Source organism: Stomoxys calcitrans, chromosome 1, assembly GCF_963082655.1.
Source record: "Stomoxys calcitrans chromosome 1, idStoCalc2.1, whole genome shotgun sequence".
Lineage (NCBI taxonomy): Eukaryota > Metazoa > Arthropoda > Insecta > Diptera > Muscidae > Stomoxys > Stomoxys calcitrans.
This window is the reverse complement of record NC_081552.1, coordinates 69569961-69582349: the sequence shown is the minus strand read 5'-3', so window position 1 is coordinate 69582349 and position 12389 is coordinate 69569961.

Here is a 12389-nt window from a genome sequence, read left to right as displayed (position 1 = left end):
CAGCTGTTTTCTTTACCAAGAGCTTTCTTTTGCAAAAGAAATATGTAAATCGGTCAGTAGATAAATGTTATAGCCTCCAGAAAGGTTTGGCGGTAAAAAGTGGCCAGCTTGCGTACTCTTTACTAAACATAGGGGCCAACCATAAGCGTAGAAAGGTTTCTGGGGGTGCGCTTACCATCCCCTTGAAAAGTTGTAGCGTTGTTTTAGACAAAATTGGCCTATTTTATTGCTTCTCAGAGGGTTTTTGCCCTCCAGGATAATTGACTGGGTACGCTAATGGGCCAAAAACTTATGTTGTCTACAAATGTCGAGAATATGAGAGACTATAGTGTGCTGATCATGTGTGTTATGTTAAGCTTTAGGTTTGTTCAGACAATACATGCATCTTGGAAGTCAACAGATCCCCACATGCAAAATTTTACCTAAATCAAATAAGAATTGGGTTCTTCAGGCGCTCAAGAAGTTAAAGTGGACAATCGGTCAGCCTATGAACCGTATATATACAAAATTTACAGTCAAAACGAGTGGAAAAATGCGCCCCCATGTACACTCAACAAAATTTGTTATTCAAAACAGCAGAAATGTTAGTTAAAACAGCAGTTTTTGTCTGCTGAAAATGGGAAAACAGACATTACTGCTGATTCAGCAAACTTAGGACTGCTGAATTAACAACATTTTATTACTACTGAATCAGCAAACAAAATCTGCTGTTTTGAACACACAAGTCTGCTGAAAAAAAAATTTGTGTGCTATTTTATATGTTTGCCTGGTACTTGTTGTGGTTACTTAAGGCATTTTTATACCCTCCACCATAAGATGGGGGGTATACTAATTTCGTCATTCTGTTTGTAACTACTCGAAATATTCGTCTGAGACCCCATAAAGTATATATATTCTTGATCGTCGCGACATTTTATGTCGATCTAGCCATGTCCGTCCGTCTGTCCGTCCGTCCGTCCGTCTGTCTGTCGAAAGCACGCTAACTTCCGAAGGAGTAAAGCTAGCCGCTTGAAATTTTGCACAAATACTTCTTATTAGTGTAGGTCGGTTGGTATTGTAAATGGGCCATATCGGTCCATGTTTTGATATAGCTGCCATATAAACCGATCTAGGGTCTTGACTTCTTGAGCCTCTAGAGTGCGCAATTCTTATCCGATTGGAATGAAATTTTGCACGACGTGTTTTGTTATGATATCCAACAACTGCGGCAAGTATGGTTCAAATCGGTTCATAACCTGATATAGCTGCCATATAAACCGATCTAGGGTCTTGACTTCTTGAGCCTCTAGAGTGCGCAATTCTTATCCGATTGGAATGAAATTTTGAACGACGTGTTTTGTTACGATATCCAACAACTGTGCCAAGTATGGTTCAAATCGGTGCATAACCTTACATAGCTGTCATATAAACCGATCTTGGGTCTTGACTTCTTGAGCCTCTAGAGGGCGCAATTCCTATCCGATTTGAATGAATTTTGACACGTAGTATTTTGTTATGATATCCAACAACTGTGCCAAGTATGGTTCAAATCGGTTCATAACCTGATATAGCTGTCATATAAACAGATCTGGGGACTTGACTTCTTGAGCTTCTAGAGGGCGCAATTCCTATCCGATTTGGCTGAAATTTCGCAAGACGTTTTTTATTGGTACTTTCAACCACTATGTCAAATAAAATACAAGTCGGTTCATAACCTGATATAGCTGCCATATAACCCGATCTGGGATCTTGACTTCTTGAGCCTCTAGAGGTCGCAATTATTATCCGATTTGCCTGAAATTTTGTACGACTGATTCTTTCATGACCATCAACATACGTGTTTATTATGGTCTGAATCGGTCCATAGTCCGATACAGCTCCCATATAAATCGATCTCTCTATTTTGCTTTTTGAGCTCACAAAGAGCGCAATTCTTATTCGAATTGGCTGACATTTTACACAGGTCTCCAACATATAATTTAATTGTGGTCCAAACCGGAGCATATCTCGATATCGCTCTAATAGCAGAGCAAATCTTTTCTTATATCCTGTTTTGCCTAAGAAGAGATGCCGGGAAAAGAACTCGACAAATGCGATCCATGGTGGAGGGTATATAAGATTCGGCCCGGCCGAACTTAGCACGCTTTTACTTGTTTTTACTTTTTTTGAAATTTTGTTGGAAGAGATGATTCTAATTTGTGAAATATTACTGTAGACGAATGCTTTACTAATGTATATATGATTGGCATGGCCTTTTGTATCTAAATTTAAAGAAAAAAGGTTATGGGAAGTTTATATCCAGTGGTGATTATAAACGTCCACTGAGACTCACATTTTCATTTGTATCTTATTTTTATACCCTCCACCATAAAATGGGGGGTATACTAATTTCGTCATTCTGTTTGTAACTACTCGAAATATTCGTCTGAGACCCCATAAAGTATATATATTCTTGATCGTCGTGACATTTTATGTCGATCTAGCCATGTCCGTCCGTCTGTCCGTCCGTCCGTCCGTCCGTCCGTCCGTCCGTCCGTCTGTCTGTCGAAAGCACGCTAACTTCCGAAGGAGTAAAGCTAGCCGCTTGAAATTTTGCACAAATACTTCTTATTAGTGTAGGTCGGTTGGTATTGTAAATGGGCCATATCGGTCCATGTTTTGATATAGCTGCCATATAAACCGATCTTGGGTCTTGACTTCTTGAGCCTCTAGCGTGCGCAGTTCTTATCCGATCAGAATGAAATTTTGCACGACGTGTTTTGCTATGATATCCAACAACTGTGCCAAGTATGGTTCAAATCGGTCCATAACCTGATATAGCTGCCATATAAACCGATCTTGGGTCTTGAATTCTTGAGCCTCTAGAGTGCGCAATTCTTATCCGATTGGAATGATATTTTGCACGACGTGTTTTGTTATTATATCCAACAACTGTGCCAAGTATGGTTCAAATCGGTCCATAAGCTGATATAGCTGCCATATAAACCGATCTTGGGTCTTGACTTCTTGAGCCTCAAGGGGGCGCAATTCTTATCCGAATGGAATGGAATTTCGCACGACGTCTTTTGTTATGATATCCAACAACTATGCCAAGTATGGTTTAAATCGGTCCATAAACTGATATAGCTGCCATATAAACCGATCTTGGGTCTTGACTTCTTGAGCCTCTAGAGGGCACAATTCTTATCCGGTTTGAATGAATTTTTGCACGAAGTATTTCGTTATGATATCCAACAACTGTGCCAAGTATGGTTGAAATCGGTCCTTAACCTGATATAGCTGTGATATAAACAGATCTGGGGATTTGACATCTTGAGCTTCTAGAGGGCGCAATTCCTATCCGATTTGGCTGAAATTTTGCATGACGTATTTTATTTTTACTTTCAATAACTGTGTCAAATAAGGTTCAAATCGGTTCATAACTTGATATAGCTGTCATATAAACCGATCTGGGATCTTGACTTCTTGACCCCTAGAGGAAGCAATTATTATCCGATATGCCTGAAATTTTGTACGACGGATCCTCTCATGACCATCAACAAACGTGTTTATTATGGTCTGAATCGGTCCCATATAAATCGTTCTCTCAATTTTACTTCGTGAGCCCCAATGGGCGCAATTCTTATACGAATTGGCTGAAATTTTACACAGGTCTCCAACATATAATTTAATTGTGGTCCGAACCGGACCATATCTTGATATCGTTTTAATAGCAGAGCAACTCTTTTCTTATATCCTTTTTTGCCTAAGAAGAGATACCGGGAAAAGAACTCGACAAATGCGATCCATGGTGGAGAGTATATAAGATTCGGCCCGGCCGAACTTAGCACGCTTTTACTTGTTTCTTCTAATATCCCCTTCATGATAAAGCAGCAGTAATTTTCAGCAAACTACAGACTTTTCAGCAGTAAGCCTGCTGTTCTGAAATTGCAGAACTACTGCTGTAATAGCAGACAGTCAGCAGACAATGTTTGCTGCTATCAGCAGGTTTTTTCCTGTGAGTGTACCTAAAAAGGTAAATTTGGCAATTAGTTTATATGGAAGCTTATCAGACTAATGATTGATTCCGATCATACTTGGTGTGTATGTATATTCTAAACTGAGGTTTCATTTTGCAAATATGTCCTTTATTTTCAGTTGGAGTATAATTAATATACATATTACAAACAGGGATCCGGAGCGGGTACCTTTTTTCCGCTCCCGCTCCGACAAGTTTTTCCGCTCCGCTCCGGCAAAAAATTTTTCGCTCCGCTCCACGCTCCACTCCCGCTCCTTTATATTTAAATTGACTATTTTTTATTTTTCAATTTTATTTATGCGATTTTTGTTCGGCTTGAGGTCCTTTTTGTTTAATCAAATTCACTGGATTTTGGGTGTATTTAATTAAATTTTTTTTTCATTTTTGTTTATTTACTGCCTCTTTTTTTCTTTTTATACACATCGTCATGGGGCAAGCGATATTTTAATTTTGTCATCAAGCAATATATAAGACCGATTATATGTATTCTAGATCGTCGTCTATATTGGACTATATCTTTATGAAATCCCCATATAAACCGATCTACCGAAATGACTTCTTGAGCCTCTAGAGGGCGAAGTTTCCATTCGATTTGTCTGAAATTTTGCACAATTTGGTTTCTTTTGTGACCTGCATTCTTGTCAAGTATAGTATCAATTGCTCAATAACCATATATAGCTGCCTAATATTATTGTATCATTTGATTACTATTGTAATAGTTTTAGTATAGTTCTTGAAATCATTCGATGGGGGCTTTTAGCTTCTCTTTCCACTTTTTTTATTTCTATGGCTGGGGAGCCGATTTTTATCTCTTCTATAATTTTCATATCTCTTTAATTCTCTAATTTTATTTTATGTTTTTAGTCTTAAATTAAATTAAATTAAAAATTATTACTTAACTTTTATTAGTAGTATTTTTTAGATAGTTAGGATATTGTAATACGATATTAGGTCTTAAGAATTTTCTGACTTTGAATTACATTGTATGAAATAAATGAAATGAAACCGATCTTGTTCGATTGTGCTTTTTCAGCCCCTAGAGGGCGCAATTCTATCGGATATGTCTGAAATTTTTCATAATTTCTCTAACATACTCGCCACATATTGGCTAAGCCGGTGATAAAATTAACGTATAACCCGACCTGCCGATTTTACTTCCTGTAAACCTGTAGAGGACCCAATTATTATTCGATTTGGCTGACATATTTCTCTTAACAATTTTTCCAATAACCTCCAAAATCCATGCCAAGTATGGTCTAAATCCGTCTCTGTTCCGATTTTACTCAATGTCCACGTGTGGGCCAATTTTGATCATATTCGGTTCTAGTGCCACAAGCCTTAAACACAGTTACAAACATTAGGTTATAAATAAGGACTTTATGGCTTTAGATCACACTTGGTCTGATATGGAGCATATGAGGTTCTGACGCCGGGTGGCCGAATGCAACTCCATGTTTCATGTTTATAGCAAAATATGATCTAATCTGGACCAAATTTGTTCGGCCAAAGGGAAAATTGGTCTAAACCAACTATTCTAAATTTCAGCCAAATAGGGAAATAAGGCTTTTTATCATATTAAGACCCCAAATCAGCAGATCGGGACAACTATATCCTAACATGTACCTACCTCGGCCACATACGATGTGGATGTCGACGTTCATAATAAAACTCACTATTCCAATTTTTATCGAAATCGGGTAGTAATTCCGCCTCTTATGAGCTTAAGACCCTTAATAGGTAGATTGATCTTTAATACAACTATGCCGTAATGTAGTGCGATCTAGATCATACTCGTTCTCAATGTCGACGTTGTTTTTTATGCCCCAGAGGTTTTCAGTGATGGTTAGATCCCGTGATGCCGATATGCCTTCCACACTTGGTACAAAACGATCTTAGATCTATAATTGTGCTAGTCTGGAAGAGTGCTTTGAGTCGTTAAAGCCCCAATTAGACGAGCCGACAAGTCATACGACATGTCACTTTCTGTAATCATAAGACTTGTCTTACTTTACTTTACTTTATATGGCTATTACAGAACTTTGTTCCATGAGCCGAACGTAGAATATCGTTCCAAGCGCCTCGATCTTCTGCGCTCTTTTTGTAATCTCTGACACCAAGTTTCGAGGTGTCTCCCACCACTTGATCTCTCCATCGGGCTTTTGGTCGTCCCGGTTTGCGTGTACCATTGTGTTTGGCTTCAAAAGCCTTCTTTGCTGGAGCTCTTTCATCCATTCTGACAACATGACCTAGCCAACGCAGCCGTTGTATTTTGATACGTGTAACTATACTATCGTCGTCATACAGCTCATACAGCTCGTGGTTCATACGACGCCTATATTCTCCATTAACGCAAACTGGTCCATATATTTTACGAAGAATCTTTCTCTCAAACACTCCAAGCACTGCCTCGTCTTCTTTCACAAGTACCCATGTCTCAGAACCATATAACAACATGGGTAGTATCAGTGTCTTGTATAGCGTAATCTTCGTCTGTCGAGAGGTGGCCTTGTTTTTAAACTGTCTACTTAGTCCAAAGTAGCATCTGTTCGCCAGTATTATTCTTCGCTTTATTTCAAAACTGGTGTCATTAGTTTCGGTTACAGCGGAGCCTAGGTAGATAAAGTTTTTGACTATCTCAAAGTTGTGGTTCCCAACTTTTTCCACTTCCTTTATCTGATTGGATGTACTAGGCTTTTTGTTAGTTGATGCCAACCATTTCGTCTTATCTCCATTTACTGCCTGACCCATTTTCGCCGATTCTCGTTCGATTCTTTCAAAGGCTGCAGTTACTACTCTCGGTGACCGACCTATGATGTCGATGTCGTCGGCATAGGCGAGTAGCATGTGTTCTGTTGTGAATAGTGTGCCATATCTATTCACATCTGCATCTCGTATAATCTTCTCTAGCAGGATATTGAAGAGATCACACGATAGGCTATCTCCTTGTCTGAAACCTCGTTTGGTATTGAATGGTTCGGAGAGATTCTTTCCTATTCTTACTGAGCAGCGTGTTTCAGCAAGTGTCATCCTGCAGAGTCTTATTAATTTTGCAGGAATACCAAACTCAGACATGGCTTGAAATACCTTTGAACGTATAGGGCTATCGAAGGCGGCTTTGTAGTCGACAAAGAGATGGTAGGTGTTGATTTGTCCTTCTCGGGTCTTTTCCAGGATTTGGCGCAGTGTGAATATCTGGTCTATGGTGGATTTACCAGGTCTAAAGCCGCATTGATAGGGCCCAATTATCTCATTGACTTTAGGCTTTAAACGTTCACACAGTACGCTCGAGAGTATCTTATATGCGATGGGGAGGAGACTTATTCCTCTGTAGTTGGCACATACCGTCTTGTCTAATTTCTTGTGTACGGGACATAATATGCTGAGGCTCCAATCATCGGGTATGCGTTCTTCTAGCCAGATCGCGCAGACAAGCTGATGCATACGCCTTATCAGCGTGTCGCCTCCGGTCTTAAATAGTTCAGCGGGTAACCCATCGGCTCCTGCAGCCTTGTTGTTTTTCAGTCGGGTCACTGCTACTTGCACCTCATTCTGACTAGGAGGTAAACTTGTCTTATGTACGTCAAATACGAATAGAGTGCTCTCTAATCGCCATGTATTGTCGTATGTATTGCACTTTTTTTCTATAGACATGTGTCTACATGTATGTTCGATGAAATAAAAGATCGATTTAATCGAAAAAGTTGCATATTTATTCCAAAATCCATTTGTCATGTTAAATTTTTTGACGTATCACAGGATGTGTACAACTTTCAGCGTGGCTATTTTTGAAATTGCATATGACTTGTCGGCTCGTCTAATGGCAACTTAACTTAAGAACTGTCACTTAATTAGGATTTTTCCACGGCCAATGGAAACATTTTTGCCGAATCCCTGATTACAATAAAATGCGACCAATAGTTAACTGTTCAATGTGAACATAGGGCATCAACAAGCACTCTTCATCGAGCTCTATCGTTGGTCAAAGCCTTGGCTTGATTCCACGATATATGCGCCGGTTTTTTTTTCGGGCGTCCCACCCTTCGCTGTCCGACGGGTTCAAGTGTAAGACATTTCTCGCTATGATATGACCCAACCAAGTTTATTTTCTTTTCCGGACTTCTTCATCGACAGTGGAAGTGTTTGTTCGGAGTATTTGTCGTAGGCAGCGATTTATAAAAAGTTTAAATCAAGGTAAATAAAAAAAAGTATATTTAGGAGGCCACCGTAGGTAGTTATCCCCTCCTATGGAAACATTTGTGAGGTACTTTGCCATGTAAAAATTCTCCTCAAAAAAGGTGTCGCACTGCGGCACGCCGTTTGGACTCGGTTATAAAAAGGAGGCCCCCTCATTGAGCTTAAAACTTGAATCGGACTGCACTCATTGATATGTGAGAAGTTTGCCCCTGTACCTTAATGGAATGTTCATGGGCAAATTTGCATAGTTAGATGCAAAAAAAAAATTGGGTTACAACTCTGTTCTACTAACTTGCCAAAGCAAATGAAAATGCATTAGAAATGTCGAAAAAATGATATATGTAAATTCAAAATAAAATAAATAAAATCCTGTGGAGTACAAAATATATTTTGTCTGATAATAAGGCAAATAGTCCTATAAGAAAAACAGGCATCACAAATTTTTCTTTTCCTTCACAGAATCTTAAAGGTGATAATTGTAATTATAAATATGATGATATGGCGATTTGGATTATATGAATAGAACATCGCGAAGTATGTGTAACGAATCTTCATATCGTTTGCCATAATACGAAGCACATTAGGAGTATGTTGTTTCGTCATTTTGATTATTGTTTTAAGTTGTAACTGTATCCCAATTTTGAGAGCTTTAGCTTAATTCATAAAGAAAGTACCATTTTGTACGTTTTAGTACCTAAGTGTAGAAATTTCAAAAAAAAACTGCCAGTCGCCAGATATATACCACCAAGGTGTACCTCTGTCCTAAATTTCAGAGCTCTGACTTAATTCATAAAGAAAGTACCATTTTGTACCTGAATGTACAAATTTCAAAAAATCTTCGAGTCGCCCAATATATACTTCCAAGAAGCTCAATCCGTAAAGAAGGAACAATTTTGTACGTTTTAGTAACAAAATTTACGAATTCAAAATAATCTTCTAATCGTCAAACATATACTTTACTGTACTATTTAGCTATTTTGTATTTTGTACTATTTAGTTCTTTTGGTGCCAAAATGTACGATTTGTACCACAGTAGTGGTGTAGGATATAAAAAGTATGCTTTCTATACGGATGTGGAAAATCAACAGAAGTTGGGTTGCAATGCATAATCAACCTATTAACATTTTCCTGTACGTGTTTTTCTAACCCATTGTCTATGAAGCAATTGTGGACTATGATAAATCATTCACCCTTATTCCTGTTGTCGAAGGCGAAAATCGACAGCAGTTGTAGTCGAAGGTGAATTTTTCATTTCGTGGTATTCTGTAACTTTATTGCCTTCGACACTTTGGTAACAGAAACAAATTGTAGTAAATAACAAAATAATATAAAAGTAGGCTCCATACTCTTGCAAGAAACAGGTGTGATGTCTTTTGGAGTGAAATTAACTTTTAAATCGATCGTTTTCACAAAATTTAATAGTCGAATGCTCCTTAGGTGATACCAACTATTTTCGTCTTCGACAACCATAATACCATTTTTAACATTTGTCGAAATTCGACTACGCCTTCGACAACCGGAATAAGGGGGATTATATCTAAACCCTACATTCATGCTAAATTTCAAAATACTAGCTTTAGCCTTTTGGGTTGGGCAATGATCAGGCAGTTAGTATCAGCGCCTTTTTTTATAGAAATAGAGATTGCACTAATTTCTCAAACACAGTCTTATTCCCATGGTTAAATACAACAAAAAATCATATAATAGTACATAAATTAAATTGTGCTGCTATTTATAAACTTGTGCCGTAAAATTTGGCCGGATGATGACTTTTTTTTTTGACCTGTTTACATGAGACAGCTTTATTATTGAGCCATGGCGATTGCCCGCCCTAACACAACAGTCAACCAAATTAACGTGGTTCTTCTCGGCCTATACCATTAACTTTTTTTCTTTTGTCACTCGATTCGTTTGCCATGTCATGAAAAACATTTGTTTTCCCTTAACAAAATCAGGGGTCTAATTAACGCATCAGTGATTGAGTACGCTTTCGTATCGAATGAAATTTCTTATCGTATTATTTGGAGTTTATTCCACTTTAATACATATTTTAATGACATATTGTTTAAAAATTATGATCGATTTAAACATTTGCTTAAAAAAATCAATAAATTTTGTTTAATAAAGAAACACAATTCACAATAGGCAGATTTCGAATGATTTTACGCTATCACGAATACCGTAATTAGACCCCTGCTGTTTTCAATGACTTGGCGAACGAATCGAGTGACAAAAAGAAAAATAGTTAGTGGTCTAGGCCGTCTATCTAGCATTAGCTGTCTGTGGTGATCAGTTTATCCACTATTTGTTATGTAGAGATTTAACTTACCTTATAATGTTTTCATTATTTCTCTATGTTTTCATTATTTCTCTAAAAGCATCCATTGAACAAACATTACAAAGCAAAACTTTTATTTCAAATTATTAATGGTAAACTTATTATATATATTTAAAGATAATAAAAATTTATAATTAGCAGTCTCTTTTTAATAGTAATGAATTATTGATTTAAATCATATTAAGCTTATAGCAGTGCACAACACATTGCTGCGCTGCAACAAAACTAACAACACAAGCAGCAACAACACCAACAACAACAACGCAAGAATACTATTAATTAGCTTCTTTGTATAAGGCTCAAAACCCAAAATGTTTAAATAAAATTATTTTGCCTGGTCCCTATATGGCCTTTTTTGATTGTCTATATAAGCTTTTATTTGATGGGGAGTTCTTTTCTCCAAAACTTTATATTTACTTTTAAGTTTGAGGCATTCCATTACTGTAGGAAGTTTTTTCAGTGTTCCCAGATCTCCCAGCTCCGAGCGAAGCACATGAATTTCCTCTGGCGACCATCTTCTCCTTTTAGTTTTCCCATAGGGTGAAGCTAAAAATATAAGTTGTATATTAAAATATGCATAAAATATGTATAAAAATATAATATATATATATAAAATATTTTTTGACAAAAAAAATTTTTAACTATCAGAAACCTTGATTAAAAGCTACGAAAAACACGTAAAGGTACTATTGTACTATGTTCGTGTTTCACCGTTTTTTTTTTTCGTTATTACTTTTGTGAAACAATATGCAAATATCAATCATAAAATAACAATTTTATTAAAATTCTACTAAAGGAATAAGGGAATGTCATACTGAATGAAATCAGCGAGTTTATTTATTTTTATACCCTCCACCATAAGATGGGGGGTATACTAATTTCGTCATTCTGATTGTAACTACTCGAAATATTCGTCTGAGACCCTATAAAGTATATATATTCTTGATCGTCGTGAAATTTTATGTCGATCTAGCCATGTCCGTCCGTCTGTCCGTCCGTCCGTCCGTCCGTCCGTCCGTCCGTCCGTCTGTCTGTCGAAAGCACGCTAACTTCCGAAGGAGTAAAGCTAGCCACTTGAAATTTTGCACAAATACTTCTTAATAGTGTAGGTCGGTTGGTATTGTAAATGGGCCATATCGGTTAATGTTTTGATATAGCTGCCATATAAACCGATCTTGGGTCTTGACTTCTTGAGCCTCTAGAGTGCGCAATTCTTATCCGATTGGGATGAAATTTTGCACGACGTGTTTTGTTATGATAACCAACAACTGTGCCAAGTATGGTTCAAATCGGTTCATAACCTGATATAGCTACCATATAAACCGATCTTGGGTCTTGACTTCCTGAGCCTCTAGAGTGCGCAATTCTTATCCGATTGGAATGAAAATTTGCACGACGTGTTTCGTTATTATATCCAACAACTGTGCCAAGTATGGTTCAAATCGGTTTATAACCTGATATAGCTGCCATATAAACCGATCTTGGGTCTTGACTTCTTGAGCCTCTAGAGGGCGCAATTCTCATCCGACTAGACTGAAATTTTGCACATAGTGTTTTAGTATAACTTCTAACAACTGTGCTAAGTATGGTTCAATGCGGGCCATTACCTAGTATAGCTGTCATATAAACCGATCTTGGGTCTTGACTTCTTGAGGCTCTAGAATGCGCAATTCTTATCCGATTAGAATGAAATTTTGCACCACGTGTTTTGTTATGATATCCAACAACTGTGCCAAGTATGGGTCAAATCGGTTCATAACCTGATGTAGCTGCCATATAAACCGATCTTGGGTCTTGACTTCTTGGGCATATAGAGAGCGCAATTCTTATCCGATTTGCCTGAAATTTTGTACGTCGGAT